The sequence below is a fragment of the Rhipicephalus microplus genome, chromosome 4 (genome assembly GCF_043290135.1).
Source record: "Rhipicephalus microplus isolate Deutch F79 chromosome 4, USDA_Rmic, whole genome shotgun sequence".
Lineage (NCBI taxonomy): Eukaryota > Metazoa > Arthropoda > Arachnida > Ixodida > Ixodidae > Rhipicephalus > Rhipicephalus microplus.
Window position 1 is genome coordinate 190,024,064 of NC_134703.1, and position 15,339 is coordinate 190,039,402.

The following is a 15,339-nucleotide window of genomic DNA, read 5'->3' on the forward strand; positions in this document are numbered from 1 at the left end:
TGTTGAATCCCGCTTTCAATTTTCTCCCATCTGCCGAAATAGCTCAGTTGGGAGAGCTTTAAACAGAAGATCTAAAGGTCCCTGTTTCGATCCCGGGTTTCGGCGTCCAAAGCACATTTTTGGTAAATCTGTCGGTATGCAAGTATTTTGCAATAATTCTAACGAGTTCAACGATTACGCAGTTGAACACACATGCTTGATACAAAAATGCTGATTCAGATTGCATCGCAGCAGTAGGCGTTGCAAAAGAACCGGAACAGCGTAAAAGACATGTAATAATGTGCAACAGCTAAAATAAAGCGGTTTTACCGAAACGCAAGAACTGCTGAATCCCGCTTTCACTCTTCTCCCGTCTGCCGAAATAGCTCAGTTGGGAGAGCGTTAGACTGAAGATCTAAAGGTCCCTGGTTCGATCCCGGGTTTCGGCGTCCAAAGCACATTTTTGTTAAATCTGTCGGTATGCAAGTATTTTGCAATAATTCTAACGAGTGAAACGATTACGCAGGTGAACACACATGCTTGATAAAAAAATGCTGATTCAGAATGCATCGCGACAGTAGGCGTTGCAAAAGAACCGGAACAGCGTGAAAGACATGTAATAATGTGGAACAGCTAAAATAAAGCGGTTTTATCGAAACGCAAGAACTGTTGAATCCCGCTTTCACTCTTCTCCCAACTGCCAAAATAGCTCAGTTGAGAGAGCGTTAGACTGAAGATCCAAAGGTCTCTGGTTCGATCCCGGGTTTCGGCGTCCAAAGCACATTTTTGTTAAATCTGTCGGTATGCAAGTGTTTTGCAATAATTCTAACGAGTGAAACGGTTACGCAGGTAAGCACACATGCTTGATAAAAAAATGCTGATTCAGAATGCATCGCGGCAGTAGGCGTTGCAAAAGAACCGGAACAGCGTGAAAGACATGTAATAATGTGCAACAGCGAAAATAAAGCGGTTTTACCGAAACGCAAGAACTGTTGAGTCCCGCTTTCACTCTTCTCCCGTCTGCCGAAATACCTCAGTTGGGAGAGCGTTAGACTGAAGATCTAAAGGTCCCTGGTTCGATTCCGGGTTTCGGCGTCCAAAGCTTATTTTTGTTAAATCTGTCAGAATGCAAGTATTTTGCAATAATTCTAACGAGTGAAACGATTACGCAGGTGAACAGACATGCTTGATAAAAAAATGCTGATTCAGAATGCATCGCGGCGGTAGGCGTTCCAAAAGAACCGGAACAGCGTGAAAGACATGTAATAATGTGCAACAGCTAAAATAAAGCGGTTTTACCGAAACGCAAGAACTGTTGAATCCCGCTTTCACTCTTCTCCCGTCTGCCGAAATAGCTCAGTTGGGAGAGCGTTAGACTGAAGATCTAAAGGTCCCTGGTTCGATCCCGGGTTTCCGCGTCCAAAGCACAATTTTGTTAAATCTGTCGGTATGCAAGTATTTTGCAATAATTCTAACGAGTGAAACGGTTACGCAGGTGAACACACATGGTTGATAAAAAAATGCTGATTCAGAATGCATCGCGGCAGTAGGCGTTGCGAAAGAACCGGAACAGCGTAAAGACTTGTAATAATGTGCAACAGCTAAAATAAAGCGGTTTTACCGAAACGCAAGAACTGTTGAATCCCGCTTTCACTCTTCTCCCGTCTGCCGAAATAGTTCAGTTGAGCCAGCGTTAGACTGAAGATCTAAAGGTCCCTGGTTCGATCCCGGGTTTCGGCGTCCAAAGCACATTTTTGTTAAATCTGTCGGTATGCAAGTGTTTTGCAATAATTCTAACGAGTGAAACGATTACGCAGGTGAACACACATGCTTGATAAAAAATGCTGATTGAGATTGTATCGCGGCAGTAGGCGTTGCGAAAGAACCGGAACAGCGTAAAGACTTGTAATAATGTGCAACAGCTAAAATAAAGCGGTTTTACCGAAACGCAAGAACTGTTCAATCCCGCTTTCACTCTTCTCCCGTCTGCCGAAATAGCTCAGTTGGGAGAGCGTTAGACTGAAGATCCAAAGGTCCTTGGCTCGATCCCGGGTTTTGGCGTTCAAAGCACTTTTTTTGTTAAATTTGTCGGAATACAAGTATTTTGCAATAATTCTAACGAGTGAAACGGTTACGCAGGTGAACACACATGCTTGATAAAAAAATGCTGATTCAGAATGCATCGCGGCAGTAGGCGTTGCAAAAGAACCGGAACAGCGTGAAAGACATGTAATAATGTGCAACAGCTAAAATAAAGCGGTTTTACCGAAACGCAAGAACTGTTGAATCCCGCTTTCACTCTTCTCCCGTCTGCCAAAATAGCTCAGTTGGGAGAGCGTTAGAGTGAAGACCTAAAGGTTCTGGTTCGATACCGGGTTTCGGCGTCGAAAGCACTTTTTTTGTTAAATCTATCGGTATGCAAGTATTTTGCAATAATTCTAACGAATGAAACGGTTGCGCAGGTGAACACGCATGCTTGATAAAAAAATGCTGATTCAGAATGCATCGCGGCAGTAGGCGTTGCAAAAGCACCGGAACAGCGTGAAAGACATGTAATAATGTGCAACAGCTAAAATAAAGCGGTTTTACCGAAACGCAAGAACTGTTGAATCCCGCTTTCACTCTTCTCCCGTCTGCCGAAATAACTCAGTTGGGAGAGCGTTAGACTGAAGATCTAAAGGTCCCTGGTTCGATCCCGGGTTTCGGCGTCCAAAGCACATTTTTGTTAAATCTGTCGGTATGCAAGTATTTTGCAATAATTCTAACGAGTGAAACGATTACGCAGGTGAACACACATGCTTGGTAAAAAAATGCTGATTCAGAATGCATCGCGGCAGTAGGCGTTGCAAAAGAACCGGAACAGCGTGAAACACATGTAATAATGTGCAACAGCTAAAATAAAGCGGTTTTACCAAAACGCAAGAACTGTTGAATCCCGCTTTCACTCTTCTCCCGTCTGCCGAAATAGCTCAGTTAGGAGAGCGTTAGACTGAAGATCTAAAGGTCCCTGGTTCGATCCCGGGTTGCGGCGTCCAAAGCACAATTTTGTTAAATCTGTCGGTATGCAAGTATTTTGCAATAATTCTAACGAGTGAAACGATTACCCAGGTGAACACACATGCTTGATAAAAAAATGCTGATACAAAATGCATCGCGGCAGTAGGCGTTGCAAAAGAACCGGAACAGCCTGAAAGACTTGTAATAATGTGCAACAGCTAAAATAAAGCGGTTTTACAGAAACGCAAGAACTGTTGAATCCCGCTTTCAATTTTCTCCCATCTGCCGAAATAGCTCAGTTGGGAGAGCGTTAGACTGAAGATCTAAAGGTCCCTGGTTCAATCCCGGGTTTCCGCGTCCAAAGCACATTTTTGTTAAATCTGTCGGTATGCATGTATTTTGCAATAATTCTACCGTGTGAAACGATTACGCAGGTGAACACACATGCTTGAAAAAAAATGCTGATTCAGATTGTACCGCGGCAGTAGGCGTTGCAAAAGAACCGGAACAGCGTGAAATACATGTAATAATGTCCAACAGCTAAAATAAAGCGGTTTTACCGAAACGCTAGAACTGTTGAATCCCGCTTTCACTCTTCTCCCGTCTGCCGAAATACCTCAGTTGGGAGAGCGTTAGACTGAAGATCTAAAGGTCCCTGGTTCGATCCCGGGTTTCGGCGGCCAAAGCTCATTTTTGTTAAATCTGTCGCTATGCAAGTATTTCGCAATAATTCTAACGAGTGAAACGATTACGCAGGTGAACACACATGCTTGATAAAAAAATGCTGATTCAGAATGCATCGCGGCAGTAGGCGTTGCAAAAGAACCGGAACAGCGTGAAAGACTTGTAATAATGTGCAACAGCTAAAATAAAGCGGTTTTACAGAAACACATGAACTGTTGAATCCCGCTTTCAATTTTCTCCCATCTGCCGAAATAGCTCAGTTGGGAGAGCTTTAAACAGAAGATCTAAAGGTCCCTGTTTCGATCCCGGGTTTCGGCGTCCAAAGCACATTTTTGGTAAATCTGTCGGTATGCAAGTATTTTGCAATAATTCTAACGAGTTCAACGATTACGCAGTTGAACACACATGCTTGATACAAAAATGCTGATTCAGATTGCATCGCAGCAGTAGGCGTTGCAAAAGAACCGGAACAGCGTAAAAGACATGTAATAATGTGCAACAGCTAAAATAAAGCGGTTTTACCGAAACGCAAGAACTGCTGAATCCCGCTTTCACTCTTCTCCCGTCTGCCGAAATAGCTCAGTTGGGAGAGCGTTAGACTGAAGATCTAAAGGTCCCTGGTTCGATCCCGGGTTTCGGCGTCCAAAGCACATTTTTGTTAAATCTGTCGGTATGCAAGTATTTTGCAATAATTCTAACGAGTGAAACGATTACGCAGGTGAACACACATGCTTGATAAAAAAATGCTGATTCAGAATGCATCGCGACAGTAGGCGTTGCAAAAGAACCGGAACAGCGTGAAAGACATGTAATAATGTGGAACAGCTAAAATAAAGCGGTTTTATCGAAACGCAAGAACTGTTGAATCCCGCTTTCACTCTTCTCCCAACTGCCAAAATAGCTCAGTTGAGAGAGCGTTAGACTGAAGATCCAAAGGTCTCTGGTTCGATCCCGGGTTTCGGCGTCCAAAGCACATTTTTGTTAAATCTGTCGGTATGCAAGTGTTTTGCAATAATTCTAACGAGTGAAACGGTTACGCAGGTAAGCACACATGCTTGATAAAAAAATGCTGATTCAGAATGCATCGCGGCAGTAGGCGTTGCAAAAGAACCGGAACAGCGTGAAAGACATGTAATAATGTGCAACAGCGAAAATAAAGCGGTTTTACCGAAACGCAAGAACTGTTGAGTCCCGCTTTCACTCTTCTCCCGTCTGCCGAAATACCTCAGTTGGGAGAGCGTTAGACTGAAGATCTAAAGGTCCCTGGTTCGATTCCGGGTTTCGGCGTCCAAAGCTTATTTTTGTTAAATCTGTCAGAATGCAAGTATTTTGCAATAATTCTAACGAGCGAAACGATTACGCAGGTGAACACACATGCTTGATAAAAAAATGCTGATTCAGAATGCATCGTGGCAGTAGGCGTTGCAAAAGAACCGGAACAGCGTGAAAGACATGTATTAATGTGCAACAGCTAAAATAAAGCGGTTTTACCGAAACGCAAGAACTGTTGAATCCCGCATTCACTCTTCTCCCGTCTGCCGAAATAGCTCAGTTGGGAGAGCGTTAGACTGAAGATCCAAAGGTGTCTGGTTCGATCCCGGGTTTCGGCGTCCAAAGCGCATTTTTGTTAAATCTGTCGGTATGCAAGTGTTTTGCAATAATTCTAACGAGTGAAACGGTTACGCAGGTAAGCACACATGCTTGATAAAAAAATGCTGATTCAGAATGCATCGCGGCAGTAGGCGTTGCAAAAGAACCGGAACAGCGTGAAAGACATGTAATAATGTGCAACAGCTAAAATAAAGCGGTTTTAACGAAACGCAAGAACTGTTGAATCCCGCTTTCACTCTTCTCCCGTCTGCCGAAATAGCTCAGTTGAGACAGCGTTAGACTGAAGATCTAAAGGTCCCTGGCTCGATCTCGGGTTTCGGCGTCGAAAGCACTTTTTTTGTTAAATCTATCGGTATGCAAGTATTTTGCAGTAATTCTAACGAGTGAAACGATAACGCAGGTGAACACACATGCTTGATAAAAAATGCTGATTCAGATTGTATCGCGGCAGTAGGCGTTGCAAAAGAACCGGAACAGCGTGAAAGACATGTAATAATGTGCAACAGCTAAAATAAAGCGGTTTTACCGAAACGCAAGAACTGTTGAATCCCGCTTTCACTCTTCTCCCGTCTACCGAAATAGCTCAGTTGAGACAGCGTTAGACTGAAGATCTAAAGGTCCCTGGTTCGATCCCGGGTTTCGGCGTCCAAAGCACATTTTTGTTAAATCTGTCGGTATGCAAGTGTTTTGCAATAATTCTAACGAGTGAAACGATTACGCAGGTGAACACACATGCTTGATAAAAAATGCTGGTTGAGATTGTATCGCGGCAGTAGGCGTTGCGAAAGAACCGGAACAGCGTAAAGACTTGTAATAATGTGCAACAGCTAAAATAAAGCGGTTTTACCGAAACGCAAGAACTGTTGAATCCCGCTTTCACTCTTCTCCCGTCTGCCGAAATAACTCAGTTGGGAGAGTGTTAGACTGAAGATGTAAAGGTCCCTGGTTCGATCCCGGGTTTCGGCGTCCAAAGCACATTTTTGTTAAATCTGTCGGTATGCAAGTATTTTGCAATAATTCTAACGAGTGAAACGATTACCCAGGTGAACACACATGCTTGATAAAAAAATGCTGATTCAGAATGAATCGCGGCAGTAGGCGTTGCGAAAGAACCGGAACAGCGTCAAAGACATGTAATAATGTGCAACAGCTAAAATAAAGCGGTTTTACCGAAACGCAAGAACTGTTGAATCCCGCTTTCACTCTTCTCCCGTCTGCCGAAATAGCTCAGTTGGGAGAGCGTTAGACTGAAGATCCAAAAGTCCTTGGCTCGATCCCGGGTTTCGGCGTCCAAAGCACATTTTTGTTAAATCTGTCGGTATGCAAGTGTTTTGCAATAATTCTAACGAGTGAAACGATTACGCAGGTGAACACACATGCTTCATAAAAACTGATGATTGAGATTGTATCGCGGCAGTAGGCGTTGAAAGAACCGGAACAGCGTAAAGACTTGTAATAATGTGCAACAGCTAAAATAAAGCGGTTTTACCGAAACGCAAGAACCGTTGAATCCCGCTTTCACTCTTCTCCCTTCTGCCGAAATTGCTCAGTTGGGAGAGCGTTAGACAGAAGATCTAAAGGTCCCTGGTTCGATCCCGGGTTTTGGCGTCCAAAGCATATTTGGTAAATCTGTTGGTATGCAAGTATTTTGCAATAATTCTAACGAGGGAAACGATTACGCAGGTGAACACACATGCTTCATAAAAAATGCTGATTGAGATTGTATCGCGGCAGTAGGCATTGCAAAAGCACCGGAACAGCGTGAAAGACATGTAATAATGTGCAACAGCTAAAATAAAGCGGTTTTACCGAAACGCAAGAACTGTTGAATCCCGCTTTCACTCTTCTCCCGTCTGCCGAAATAGCTCAGTTGGGAGAGCGTTATACTGAAGATCTAAAGGTCCCTGGTTCGATCCCGGGTTTCGGCGTCCAAAGCACATTTTTGTTAAATCTGTCGGTATGCAAGTATTTTGCAATAATTCTAACGAGTGAAACGATTACGCAGGTGAACACACATGCTTGATAAAAAAATGCTGATTCAGAATGCATCGCGGCAGTAGGCGTTGCAAAAGAACCGGAACAGCGTGAAAGACTTGTAATAATGTGCAACAGCTAAAATAAAGCGGTTTTACCGAAACGCAAGAACTGTTGAATCCCGCTTTCACTCTTCTCCCGTCTGCCGAAATAGCTCAGTTGGGAGAGCGTTAGACTGAAGATCTAAAGGTCCCTGGTTCGATTCCGGGTTTCGGCGTCCAAAGCTTATTTTTGTTAAATGTGTCAGAATGCAAGTATTTTGCAATAATTCTAACGAGCGAAACGATTACGCAGGTGAACACACATGCTTGATAAAAAAATGCTGATTCAGAATGCATCGTGGCAGTAGGCGTTGCAAAAGAACCGGAACAGCGTGAAAGACATGTATTAATGTGCAACAGCTAAAATAAAGCGGTTTTACCGAAACGCAAGAACTGTTGAATCCCGCATTCACTCTTCTCCCGTCTGCCGAAATAGCTCAGTTGGGAGAGCGTTAGACTGAAGATCCAAAGGTGTCTGGTTCGATCCCGGGTTTCGGCGTCCAAAGCGCATTTTTGTTAAATCTGTCGGTATGCAAGTGTTTTGCAATAATTCTAACGAGTGAAACGGTTACGCAGGTAAGCACACATGCTTGATAAAAAAATGCTGATTCAGAATGCATCGCGGCAGTAGGCGTTGCAAAAGAACCGGAACAGCGTGAAAGACATGTAATAATGTGCAACAGCTAAAATAAAGCGGTTTTAACGAAACGCAAGAACTGTTGAATCCCGCTTTCACTCTTCTCCCGTCTGCCGAAATAGCTCAGTTGAGACAGCGTTAGACTGAAGATCTAAAGGTCCCTGGCTCGATCTCGGGTTTCGGCGTCGAAAGCACTTTTTTTGTTAAATCTATCGGTATGCAAGTATTTTGCAGTAATTCTAACGAGTGAAACGATAACGCAGGTGAACACACATGCTTGATAAAAAATGCTGATTCAGATTGTATCGCGGCAGTAGGCGTTGCAAAAGAACCGGAACAGCGTGAAAGACATGTAATAATGTGCAACAGCTAAAATAAAGCGGTTTTACCGAAACGCAAGAACTGTTGAATCCCGCTTTCACTCTTCTCCCGTCTACCGAAATAGCTCAGTTGAGACAGCGTTAGACTGAAGATCTAAAGGTCCCTGGTTCGATCCCGGGTTTCGGCGTCCAAAGCACATTTTTGTTAAATCTGTCGGTATGCAAGTGTTTTGCAATAATTCTAACGAGTGAAACGATTACGCAGGTGAACACACATGCTTGATAAAAAATGCTGGTTGAGATTGTATCGCGGCAGTAGGCGTTGCGAAAGAACCGGAACAGCGTAAAGACTTGTAATAATGTGCAACAGCTAAAATAAAGCGGTTTTACCGAAACGCAAGAACTGTTGAATCCCGCTTTCACTCTTCTCCCGTCTGCCGAAATAACTCAGTTGGGAGAGTGTTAGACTGAAGATGTAAAGGTCCCTGGTTCGATCCCGGGTTTCGGCGTCCAAAGCACATTTTTGTTAAATCTGTCGGTATGCAAGTATTTTGCAATAATTCTAACGAGTGAAACGATTACCCAGGTGAACACACATGCTTGATAAAAAAATGCTGATTCAGAATGAATCGCGGCAGTAGGCGTTGCGAAAGAACCGGAACAGCGTCAAAGACATGTAATAATGTGCAACAGCTAAAATAAAGCGGTTTTACCGAAACGCAAGAACTGTTGAATCCCGCTTTCACTCTTCTCCCGTCTGCCGAAATAGCTCAGTTGGGAGAGCGTTAGACTGAAGATCCAAAAGTCCTTGGCTCGATCCCGGGTTTCGGCGTCCAAAGCACATTTTTGTTAAATCTGTCGGTATGCAAGTGTTTTGCAATAATTCTAACGAGTGAAACGATTACGCAGGTGAACACACATGCTTCATAAAAACTGATGATTGAGATTGTATCGCGGCAGTAGGCGTTGAAAGAACCGGAACAGCGTAAAGACTTGTAATAATGTGCAACAGCTAAAATAAAGCGGTTTTACCGAAACGCAAGAACCGTTGAATCCCGCTTTCACTCTTCTCCCTTCTGCCGAAATTGCTCAGTTGGGAGAGCGTTAGACAGAAGATCTAAAGGTCCCTGGTTCGATCCCGGGTTTTGGCGTCCAAAGCATATTTGGTAAATCTGTTGGTATGCAAGTATTTTGCAATAATTCTAACGAGGGAAACGATTACGCAGGTGAACACACATGCTTCATAAAAAATGCTGATTGAGATTGTATCGCGGCAGTAGGCATTGCAAAAGCACCGGAACAGCGTGAAAGACATGTAATAATGTGCAACAGCTAAAATAAAGCGGTTTTACCGAAACGCAAGAACTGTTGAATCCCGCTTTCACTCTTCTCCCGTCTGCCGAAATAGCTCAGTTGGGAGAGCGTTATACTGAAGATCTAAAGGTCCCTGGTTCGATCCCGGGTTTCGGCGTCCAAAGCACATTTTTGTTAAATCTGTCGGTATGCAAGTATTTTGCAATAATTCTAACGAGTGAAACGATTACGCAGGTGAACACACATGCTTGATAAAAAAATGCTGATTCAGAATGCATCGCGGCAGTAGGCGTTGCAAAAGAACCGGAACAGCGTGAAAGACTTGTAATAATGTGCAACAGCTAAAATAAAGCGGTTTTACCGAAACGCAAGAACTGTTGAATCCCGCTTTCACTCTTCTCCCGTCTGCCGAAATAGCTCAGTTGGGAGAGCGTTAGACTGAAGATCTAAAGGTCCCTGGTTCGATCCCGGGTTGCGGCGTCCAAAGCACAATTTTGTTAAATCTGTCGGTATGCATGTATTTTGCAATAATTCTAACGTGCGAAACGATTACGCAGGTGAACACACATGCTTGATAAAAAATGCTGATTCAGATTTTACCGCGGCAGTAGGCGTTGCGAAAGAACCGGAACAGCGTAAAGACTTGTAATAATGTGCAACAGCTAAAATAAAGCGGTTTTACCGAAACGCAAGAACTGTTGAATCCCGCTTTCACTCTTCTCCCTTCTGCCGAAATAGCTCAGTTGGGAGAGCGTTAGACAGAAGATCTAAAGGTCCCTGGTTCGATCCCGGGTTTCGGAGTCCAAAGCACATTTTTGGTAAATCTGTCGGTATGCAAGTATTTTGCAATAATTCTAACGAGTGAAACGATTACGCAGGTGAACACACATGCTTGATAAAAAAATGCTGATTCAGACTGCATCGCAGCAGTAGGCGTTGCAAAAGAACCGGAACAGCGTGAAAGACATGTAATATTGTGCAACAGCTAAAATAAAGCGGTTTTACCGAAACGCAAGAACTGTTGAATCCCGCTTTCACTCTTCTCCCGTCTGCCGAAATAGCTCAGTTGAGACAGCGTTAGACTGAAGATCTAAAGGTCCCTGGTTCGATCCCGGGTTTCGGCATCCAAAGCACATTTTTGTTAAATCTGTCGGTATGCAAGTGTTTTGCAATAATTCTAACGAGTGAAACGATTACGCAGGTGAACGCACATGCTTCATAAAAATGCTGATTCAGAATGCATCGCGGCAGTAGGCGTTGCAAAAGAACCGGAACAGCGTGAAAGACAAGTAATAATGTGCAACAGCAAAAATAAAGCGGTTTTACCGAAACGCAAGAACTGTTGAATCCCGCTTTCACTCTTCTCCCGTCTGCCGAAATAGCTCAGTTGGGAGAGCGTTAGACAGAAGATCTAAAGGTCCCTGGTTCGATCGCGGGTTGCGGCGTCCAAAGCACAATTTTGTTAAATCTGTCGGTATGCAAGTATTTTGCAATAATTCTAACGAGTGAAACGATTACGCAGGTGAACACACATGCTTGATAAAAAAACGCTGATTCAGAATGCATCGCGGCAGTAGGCGTTGCGAAAGAACCGGAACAGCGTGAAAGACAAGTAATAATGTGCAACAGCAAAAATAAAGCGGTTTTACCGAAACGCAAGAACTGTTGAATCCCGCTTTCACTCTTCTCCCGTCTGCCGAAATAGCTCAGTTGGGAGAGCGTTAGACTGAAGATCTAAAGGTCCCTGGTTCGATCGCGGGTTGCGGCGTCCAAAGCACAATTTTGTTAAATCTGTCGGTATGCAAGTATTTTGCAATAATTCTAACGAGTGAAACGATTACGCAGGTGAACAGACATGCTTGATAAAAAAACGCTGATTCAGAATGCATCGCGGCAGTAGGCGTTGCGAAAGAACCGGAACAGCGTAAAGACTTGTAATAATGTGCAACAGCTAAAATAAAGCGGTTTTACCGAAACGCAAGAACTGTTGAATCCCGCTTTCACTCTTCTCCCTTCTGCCGAAATAGCTCAGTTGGGAGAGCGTTAGACAGAAGATCTAAAGGTCCCTGGTTCGATCCCGGGTTTCGGAGTCCAAAGCACATTTTTGGTAAATCTGTCGGTATGCAAGTATTTTGCAATAATTCTAACGAGTGAAACGATTACGCAGGTGAACACACATGCTTGATAAAAAAATGCTGATTCAGAATGCATCGCGGCAGTAGGCGTTGCGAAAGAACCGGAACAGCGTAAAGACTTGTAATAATGTGCAACAGCTAAAATAAAGCGGTTTTACCGAAACGCAAGAACTGTTGAATCCCGCTTTCACTCTTCTCCCGTCTGCCGAAATAACTCAATTGGGAGAGTGTTAGACTGAAGATCCAAAGGTCCCTGGTTCGATCCCGGGTTTCGGCGTCCAAAGCACATTTTTGTTAAATCTGTTGGTATGCAGTATTTTGCAATAATTCTAACGAGAGAAACGATTACGCAGGTGAACACACAAGCTTGATAAAAAAATGCTGATTCAGAATGCATCGCGGCAGTAGGCGTTGCAAAAGAACCGGAACAGCGTGAAAGACAAGTAATAATGTGCAACAGCAAAAATAAAGCGGTTTTACCGAAACGCAAGAACTGTTGAATCCCGCTTTCACTCTTCTCCCGTCTGCCGAAATAGCTCAGTTGGGAGAGCGTTAGACTGAAGATCTAAAGGTCCCTGGTTCGATCGCGGGTTGCGGCGTCCAAAGCACAATTTTGTTAAATCTGTCGGTATGCAAGTATTTTGCAATAATTCTAACGAGTGAAACGATTACGCAGGTGAACACACATGCTTGATAAAAAAACGCTGATTCAGAATGCATCGCGGCAGTAGGCGTTGAAAAAGAACCGGAACAGCGTGAAAGACTTGTAATAATGTGCAACAGCTAAAATAAAGCGGTTTTACCGAAACGCAAGAACTGTTGAATCCCGCTTTCAATTTTCCCCCATCTGCCGAAATAGCTCAGTTGGGAGAGCGTTAGACTGAAGATCTAAAGGTCCCTGGTTCAATCCCGGGTTTCGGCGTCCAAAGCACATTTTTGGTAAATCTGTCGGTATGCATGTATTTTGCAATAATTCTAACGTGCGAAACGATTACGCAGGTGAACACACATGCTTGATAAAAAATGCTGATTCAGATTGTACCGCGGCAGTAGGCGTTGCGAAAGAACCGGAACAGCGTAAAGACTTGTAATAATGTGCAACAGCTAAAATAAAGCGGTTTTACCGAAACGCAAGAACTGTTGAATCCCGCTTTCACTCTTCTCCCGTCTGCCGAAATAGCTCAGTTGAGACAGCGTTAGACTGAAGATCTAAAGGTCCCTGGTTCGATCCCGGGTTTCGGCGTCCAAAGCACATTTTTGTTAAATCTGTCGGTATGCAAGTGTTTTGCAATAATTCTAACGAGTGAAACGATTACGCAGGTGAACACACATGCTTCATAAAAACTGATGATTGAGATTGTATCGCGGCAGTAGGCGTTGAAAGAACCGGAACAGCGTAAAGACTTGTAATAATGTGCAACAGCTAAAATAAAGCGGTTTTACCGAAACGCAAGAACCGTTGAATCCCGCTTTCACTCTTCTCCCTTCTGCCGAAATTGCTCAGTTGGGAGAGCGTTAGACAGAAGATCTAAAGGTCCCTGGTTCGATCCCGGGTTTTGGCGTCCAAAGCATATTTGGTAAATCTGTTGGTATGCAAGTATTTTGCAATAATTCTAACGAGGGAAACGATTACGCAGGTGAACACACATGCTTCATAAAAACTGATGATTGAGATTGTATCGCGGCAGTAGGCGTTGCGAAAGAACCGGAACAGCGTGAAAGACATGTAATAATGTGCAACAGCAAAAATAAAGCGGTTTTACCGAAACGCAAGAACTGTTGAATCCCGCTTTCACTCTTCTCCCTTCTGCCGAAATTGCTCAGTTGGGAGAGCGTTAGACAGAAGATCTAAAGGTCCCTGGTTCGATCCCGGGTTTTGGCGTCCAAAGCATATTTGGTAAATCTGTTGGTATGCAAGTATTTTGCAATAATTCTAACGAGGGAAACGATTACGAAGGTGAACACACATGCTTCATAAAAAATGCTGATTGAGATTGTATCGCGGCAGTAGGCGTTGCAAAAGAACCGGAACAGCGTGAAAGACATGGAATAATGTGCAACAGCAAAAATAAAGCGGTTTTACCGAAACGCAAGAACTGTTGAATCCCGCTTTCACTCTTCTCCCTTCTGCCGAAATAGCCCAGTTGGGAGAGCGTTAGACTGAAGATCTAAAGGTCCCTGGTTCGATCCCGGGTTTCGGCGTCCAAAGCACATTTTTGTTAAATCTGTCGGTATGCAAGTATTTTGCAATAATTCTAACGAGTGAAACGATTACGCAGGTGAACACACATGCTTCATAAAAACTGATGATTGAGATTGTATCGCGGCAGTAGGCGTTGAAAGAACCGGAACAGCGTAAAGACTTGTAATAATGTGCAACAGCTAAAATAAAGCGGTTTTACCGAAACGCAAGAACTGTTGAATCCCGCTTTCACTCTTCTCCCTTCTGCCCAAATAGCCCAGTTGGGAGAGCGTTAGACAGAAGATCTAAAGGTCCCTGGTTCGATCCCGGGTTTTGGCATCCAAAGCACATTTTTGGTAAATCTGTCGGTATGCAAGTATTTTGCAATAATTCTAACGAGTGAAACGATTACGCAGGTGAACACACATGCTTGATAACAAAAATGCTGATTCAGATTGCATCGCAGCAGTAGGCGTTGCAAAAGAACAGGAACAGCGTGAAAGACATGTAATAATGTGCAACAGCTAAAATAAAGCGGTTTTACCGAAACGCAAGAACTGTTGAATCCCGCTTTCACTCTTCTCCCGTCTGCCGAAATAGCTCAGTTGAGACAGCGTTAGACTGAAGATCTAAAGGTCCCTGGTTCGATCCCGGGTTTCGGCGTCCAAAGCACATTTTTGTTAAATCTGTCGGTATGCAAGTGTTTTGCAATAATTCTAACGAGTGAAACGATTACGCAGGTGAACACACATGCTTCATAAAAACTGATGATTGAGATTGTATCGCGGCAGTAGGCGTTGAAAGAACCAGAACAGCGTAAAGACTTGTAATAATGTGCAACAGCTAAAATAAAGCGGTTTTACCGAAATGCAAGAACTGTTGAATCCCGCTTTCACTCTTCTCCCTTCTGCCGAAATTGCTCAGTTGGGAGAGCGTTAGACAGAAGATCTAAAGGTCCCTGGTTCGATCCCGGGTTTTGGCGTCCAAAGCATATTTGGTAAATCTGTTGGTATGCAAGTATTTTGCAATAATTCTAACGAGTGAAACGATTACGCAGGTGAACACACATGCTTCATAAAAACTGATGATTGAGATTGTATCGCGGCAGTAGGCGTTGCGAAAGAACCGGAACAGCGTAAAGGCTTGTAATAATGTGCAACAGCTAAAATAAAGCGGTTTTACCGAAACGCAAGAACTGTTGAATGCCGCTTTCACTCTTCTCCCATCTGCCGAAATAACTCAGTTGGGAGAGTGTTAGACTGAAGATCTAAAGGCCCCTGGTTCGATCCCGGGTTTCGGCGTCCAAAGCACATTTTTGTTAAATCTGTCGGTATGCAAGTATTTTGCAATAATTCTAACGAGACAAACGATTACGCAGGTGAACACACAAGCTCGATAAAAAATT

The 15,339-nt window shown here is 43.7% G+C and overlaps 47 non-coding genes across 47 annotated transcripts; all 47 read left to right on the forward strand.

The window, feature by feature from the left end:
* The first annotated feature begins 32 nt into the window (after positions 1-32).
* TRNAF-GAA (transfer RNA phenylalanine (anticodon GAA)) lies at positions 33-105 on the forward strand. The gene has a single exon. It is a non-coding gene; the product is annotated as a tRNA-Phe (tRNA).
* A 250-nt stretch (positions 106-355) lies between these two features.
* Positions 356-428, forward strand: TRNAF-GAA (transfer RNA phenylalanine (anticodon GAA)). Its single transcript has one exon. It is a non-coding gene; the product is annotated as a tRNA-Phe (tRNA).
* Positions 429-678: 250 nt separating this feature from the next.
* Positions 679-751, forward strand: TRNAF-GAA (transfer RNA phenylalanine (anticodon GAA)). Its single transcript has one exon. It is a non-coding gene; the product is annotated as a tRNA-Phe (tRNA).
* Positions 752-1,001: 250 nt separating this feature from the next.
* TRNAF-GAA (transfer RNA phenylalanine (anticodon GAA)) lies at positions 1,002-1,074 on the forward strand. Its single transcript has one exon. It is a non-coding gene; the product is annotated as a tRNA-Phe (tRNA).
* Positions 1,075-1,324: 250 nt separating this feature from the next.
* Positions 1,325-1,397, forward strand: TRNAF-GAA (transfer RNA phenylalanine (anticodon GAA)). Its single transcript has one exon. It is a non-coding gene; the product is annotated as a tRNA-Phe (tRNA).
* A 249-nt stretch (positions 1,398-1,646) lies between these two features.
* TRNAF-GAA (transfer RNA phenylalanine (anticodon GAA)) lies at positions 1,647-1,719 on the forward strand. The gene has a single exon. It is a non-coding gene; the product is annotated as a tRNA-Phe (tRNA).
* A 248-nt stretch (positions 1,720-1,967) lies between these two features.
* TRNAF-GAA (transfer RNA phenylalanine (anticodon GAA)) lies at positions 1,968-2,040 on the forward strand. Its single transcript has one exon. It is a non-coding gene; the product is annotated as a tRNA-Phe (tRNA).
* Positions 2,041-2,614: 574 nt separating this feature from the next.
* Positions 2,615-2,687, forward strand: TRNAF-GAA (transfer RNA phenylalanine (anticodon GAA)). Its single transcript has one exon. It is a non-coding gene; the product is annotated as a tRNA-Phe (tRNA).
* Positions 2,688-2,937: 250 nt separating this feature from the next.
* Positions 2,938-3,010, forward strand: TRNAF-GAA (transfer RNA phenylalanine (anticodon GAA)). Its single transcript has one exon. It is a non-coding gene; the product is annotated as a tRNA-Phe (tRNA).
* Positions 3,011-3,260: 250 nt separating this feature from the next.
* TRNAF-GAA (transfer RNA phenylalanine (anticodon GAA)) lies at positions 3,261-3,333 on the forward strand. Its single transcript has one exon. It is a non-coding gene; the product is annotated as a tRNA-Phe (tRNA).
* A 249-nt stretch (positions 3,334-3,582) lies between these two features.
* TRNAF-GAA (transfer RNA phenylalanine (anticodon GAA)) lies at positions 3,583-3,655 on the forward strand. Its single transcript has one exon. It is a non-coding gene; the product is annotated as a tRNA-Phe (tRNA).
* A 250-nt stretch (positions 3,656-3,905) lies between these two features.
* Positions 3,906-3,978, forward strand: TRNAF-GAA (transfer RNA phenylalanine (anticodon GAA)). Its single transcript has one exon. It is a non-coding gene; the product is annotated as a tRNA-Phe (tRNA).
* Positions 3,979-4,228: 250 nt separating this feature from the next.
* TRNAF-GAA (transfer RNA phenylalanine (anticodon GAA)) lies at positions 4,229-4,301 on the forward strand. Its single transcript has one exon. It is a non-coding gene; the product is annotated as a tRNA-Phe (tRNA).
* Positions 4,302-4,551: 250 nt separating this feature from the next.
* On the forward strand, positions 4,552-4,624 carry TRNAF-GAA (transfer RNA phenylalanine (anticodon GAA)). Its single transcript has one exon. It is a non-coding gene; the product is annotated as a tRNA-Phe (tRNA).
* Positions 4,625-4,874: 250 nt separating this feature from the next.
* On the forward strand, positions 4,875-4,947 carry TRNAF-GAA (transfer RNA phenylalanine (anticodon GAA)). Its single transcript has one exon. It is a non-coding gene; the product is annotated as a tRNA-Phe (tRNA).
* A 250-nt stretch (positions 4,948-5,197) lies between these two features.
* On the forward strand, positions 5,198-5,270 carry TRNAF-GAA (transfer RNA phenylalanine (anticodon GAA)). Its single transcript has one exon. It is a non-coding gene; the product is annotated as a tRNA-Phe (tRNA).
* Positions 5,271-5,520: 250 nt separating this feature from the next.
* On the forward strand, positions 5,521-5,593 carry TRNAF-GAA (transfer RNA phenylalanine (anticodon GAA)). The gene has a single exon. It is a non-coding gene; the product is annotated as a tRNA-Phe (tRNA).
* A 250-nt stretch (positions 5,594-5,843) lies between these two features.
* TRNAF-GAA (transfer RNA phenylalanine (anticodon GAA)) lies at positions 5,844-5,916 on the forward strand. Its single transcript has one exon. It is a non-coding gene; the product is annotated as a tRNA-Phe (tRNA).
* Positions 5,917-6,164: 248 nt separating this feature from the next.
* On the forward strand, positions 6,165-6,237 carry TRNAF-GAA (transfer RNA phenylalanine (anticodon GAA)). Its single transcript has one exon. It is a non-coding gene; the product is annotated as a tRNA-Phe (tRNA).
* Positions 6,238-6,487: 250 nt separating this feature from the next.
* Positions 6,488-6,560, forward strand: TRNAF-GAA (transfer RNA phenylalanine (anticodon GAA)). The gene has a single exon. It is a non-coding gene; the product is annotated as a tRNA-Phe (tRNA).
* A 246-nt stretch (positions 6,561-6,806) lies between these two features.
* Positions 6,807-6,879, forward strand: TRNAF-GAA (transfer RNA phenylalanine (anticodon GAA)). Its single transcript has one exon. It is a non-coding gene; the product is annotated as a tRNA-Phe (tRNA).
* A 247-nt stretch (positions 6,880-7,126) lies between these two features.
* Positions 7,127-7,199, forward strand: TRNAF-GAA (transfer RNA phenylalanine (anticodon GAA)). Its single transcript has one exon. It is a non-coding gene; the product is annotated as a tRNA-Phe (tRNA).
* A 250-nt stretch (positions 7,200-7,449) lies between these two features.
* TRNAF-GAA (transfer RNA phenylalanine (anticodon GAA)) lies at positions 7,450-7,522 on the forward strand. Its single transcript has one exon. It is a non-coding gene; the product is annotated as a tRNA-Phe (tRNA).
* Positions 7,523-7,772: 250 nt separating this feature from the next.
* TRNAF-GAA (transfer RNA phenylalanine (anticodon GAA)) lies at positions 7,773-7,845 on the forward strand. The gene has a single exon. It is a non-coding gene; the product is annotated as a tRNA-Phe (tRNA).
* Positions 7,846-8,095: 250 nt separating this feature from the next.
* On the forward strand, positions 8,096-8,168 carry TRNAF-GAA (transfer RNA phenylalanine (anticodon GAA)). Its single transcript has one exon. It is a non-coding gene; the product is annotated as a tRNA-Phe (tRNA).
* A 250-nt stretch (positions 8,169-8,418) lies between these two features.
* On the forward strand, positions 8,419-8,491 carry TRNAF-GAA (transfer RNA phenylalanine (anticodon GAA)). The gene has a single exon. It is a non-coding gene; the product is annotated as a tRNA-Phe (tRNA).
* Positions 8,492-8,739: 248 nt separating this feature from the next.
* TRNAF-GAA (transfer RNA phenylalanine (anticodon GAA)) lies at positions 8,740-8,812 on the forward strand. Its single transcript has one exon. It is a non-coding gene; the product is annotated as a tRNA-Phe (tRNA).
* Positions 8,813-9,062: 250 nt separating this feature from the next.
* TRNAF-GAA (transfer RNA phenylalanine (anticodon GAA)) lies at positions 9,063-9,135 on the forward strand. Its single transcript has one exon. It is a non-coding gene; the product is annotated as a tRNA-Phe (tRNA).
* A 246-nt stretch (positions 9,136-9,381) lies between these two features.
* TRNAF-GAA (transfer RNA phenylalanine (anticodon GAA)) lies at positions 9,382-9,454 on the forward strand. Its single transcript has one exon. It is a non-coding gene; the product is annotated as a tRNA-Phe (tRNA).
* Positions 9,455-9,701: 247 nt separating this feature from the next.
* TRNAF-GAA (transfer RNA phenylalanine (anticodon GAA)) lies at positions 9,702-9,774 on the forward strand. The gene has a single exon. It is a non-coding gene; the product is annotated as a tRNA-Phe (tRNA).
* Positions 9,775-10,024: 250 nt separating this feature from the next.
* Positions 10,025-10,097, forward strand: TRNAF-GAA (transfer RNA phenylalanine (anticodon GAA)). Its single transcript has one exon. It is a non-coding gene; the product is annotated as a tRNA-Phe (tRNA).
* A 248-nt stretch (positions 10,098-10,345) lies between these two features.
* TRNAF-GAA (transfer RNA phenylalanine (anticodon GAA)) lies at positions 10,346-10,418 on the forward strand. The gene has a single exon. It is a non-coding gene; the product is annotated as a tRNA-Phe (tRNA).
* A 250-nt stretch (positions 10,419-10,668) lies between these two features.
* Positions 10,669-10,741, forward strand: TRNAF-GAA (transfer RNA phenylalanine (anticodon GAA)). Its single transcript has one exon. It is a non-coding gene; the product is annotated as a tRNA-Phe (tRNA).
* Positions 10,742-10,989: 248 nt separating this feature from the next.
* Positions 10,990-11,062, forward strand: TRNAF-GAA (transfer RNA phenylalanine (anticodon GAA)). The gene has a single exon. It is a non-coding gene; the product is annotated as a tRNA-Phe (tRNA).
* Positions 11,063-11,312: 250 nt separating this feature from the next.
* Positions 11,313-11,385, forward strand: TRNAF-GAA (transfer RNA phenylalanine (anticodon GAA)). The gene has a single exon. It is a non-coding gene; the product is annotated as a tRNA-Phe (tRNA).
* A 249-nt stretch (positions 11,386-11,634) lies between these two features.
* TRNAF-GAA (transfer RNA phenylalanine (anticodon GAA)) lies at positions 11,635-11,707 on the forward strand. The gene has a single exon. It is a non-coding gene; the product is annotated as a tRNA-Phe (tRNA).
* A 249-nt stretch (positions 11,708-11,956) lies between these two features.
* On the forward strand, positions 11,957-12,029 carry TRNAF-GAA (transfer RNA phenylalanine (anticodon GAA)). The gene has a single exon. It is a non-coding gene; the product is annotated as a tRNA-Phe (tRNA).
* Positions 12,030-12,278: 249 nt separating this feature from the next.
* TRNAF-GAA (transfer RNA phenylalanine (anticodon GAA)) lies at positions 12,279-12,351 on the forward strand. The gene has a single exon. It is a non-coding gene; the product is annotated as a tRNA-Phe (tRNA).
* A 250-nt stretch (positions 12,352-12,601) lies between these two features.
* On the forward strand, positions 12,602-12,674 carry TRNAF-GAA (transfer RNA phenylalanine (anticodon GAA)). Its single transcript has one exon. It is a non-coding gene; the product is annotated as a tRNA-Phe (tRNA).
* Positions 12,675-12,922: 248 nt separating this feature from the next.
* Positions 12,923-12,995, forward strand: TRNAF-GAA (transfer RNA phenylalanine (anticodon GAA)). Its single transcript has one exon. It is a non-coding gene; the product is annotated as a tRNA-Phe (tRNA).
* A 246-nt stretch (positions 12,996-13,241) lies between these two features.
* Positions 13,242-13,314, forward strand: TRNAF-GAA (transfer RNA phenylalanine (anticodon GAA)). Its single transcript has one exon. It is a non-coding gene; the product is annotated as a tRNA-Phe (tRNA).
* A 247-nt stretch (positions 13,315-13,561) lies between these two features.
* Positions 13,562-13,634, forward strand: TRNAF-GAA (transfer RNA phenylalanine (anticodon GAA)). Its single transcript has one exon. It is a non-coding gene; the product is annotated as a tRNA-Phe (tRNA).
* A 247-nt stretch (positions 13,635-13,881) lies between these two features.
* TRNAF-GAA (transfer RNA phenylalanine (anticodon GAA)) lies at positions 13,882-13,954 on the forward strand. The gene has a single exon. It is a non-coding gene; the product is annotated as a tRNA-Phe (tRNA).
* A 246-nt stretch (positions 13,955-14,200) lies between these two features.
* Positions 14,201-14,273, forward strand: TRNAF-GAA (transfer RNA phenylalanine (anticodon GAA)). Its single transcript has one exon. It is a non-coding gene; the product is annotated as a tRNA-Phe (tRNA).
* A 251-nt stretch (positions 14,274-14,524) lies between these two features.
* TRNAF-GAA (transfer RNA phenylalanine (anticodon GAA)) lies at positions 14,525-14,597 on the forward strand. Its single transcript has one exon. It is a non-coding gene; the product is annotated as a tRNA-Phe (tRNA).
* A 246-nt stretch (positions 14,598-14,843) lies between these two features.
* TRNAF-GAA (transfer RNA phenylalanine (anticodon GAA)) lies at positions 14,844-14,916 on the forward strand. Its single transcript has one exon. It is a non-coding gene; the product is annotated as a tRNA-Phe (tRNA).
* Positions 14,917-15,162: 246 nt separating this feature from the next.
* TRNAF-GAA (transfer RNA phenylalanine (anticodon GAA)) lies at positions 15,163-15,235 on the forward strand. Its single transcript has one exon. It is a non-coding gene; the product is annotated as a tRNA-Phe (tRNA).
* Positions 15,236-15,339: the final 104 nt, after the last annotated feature.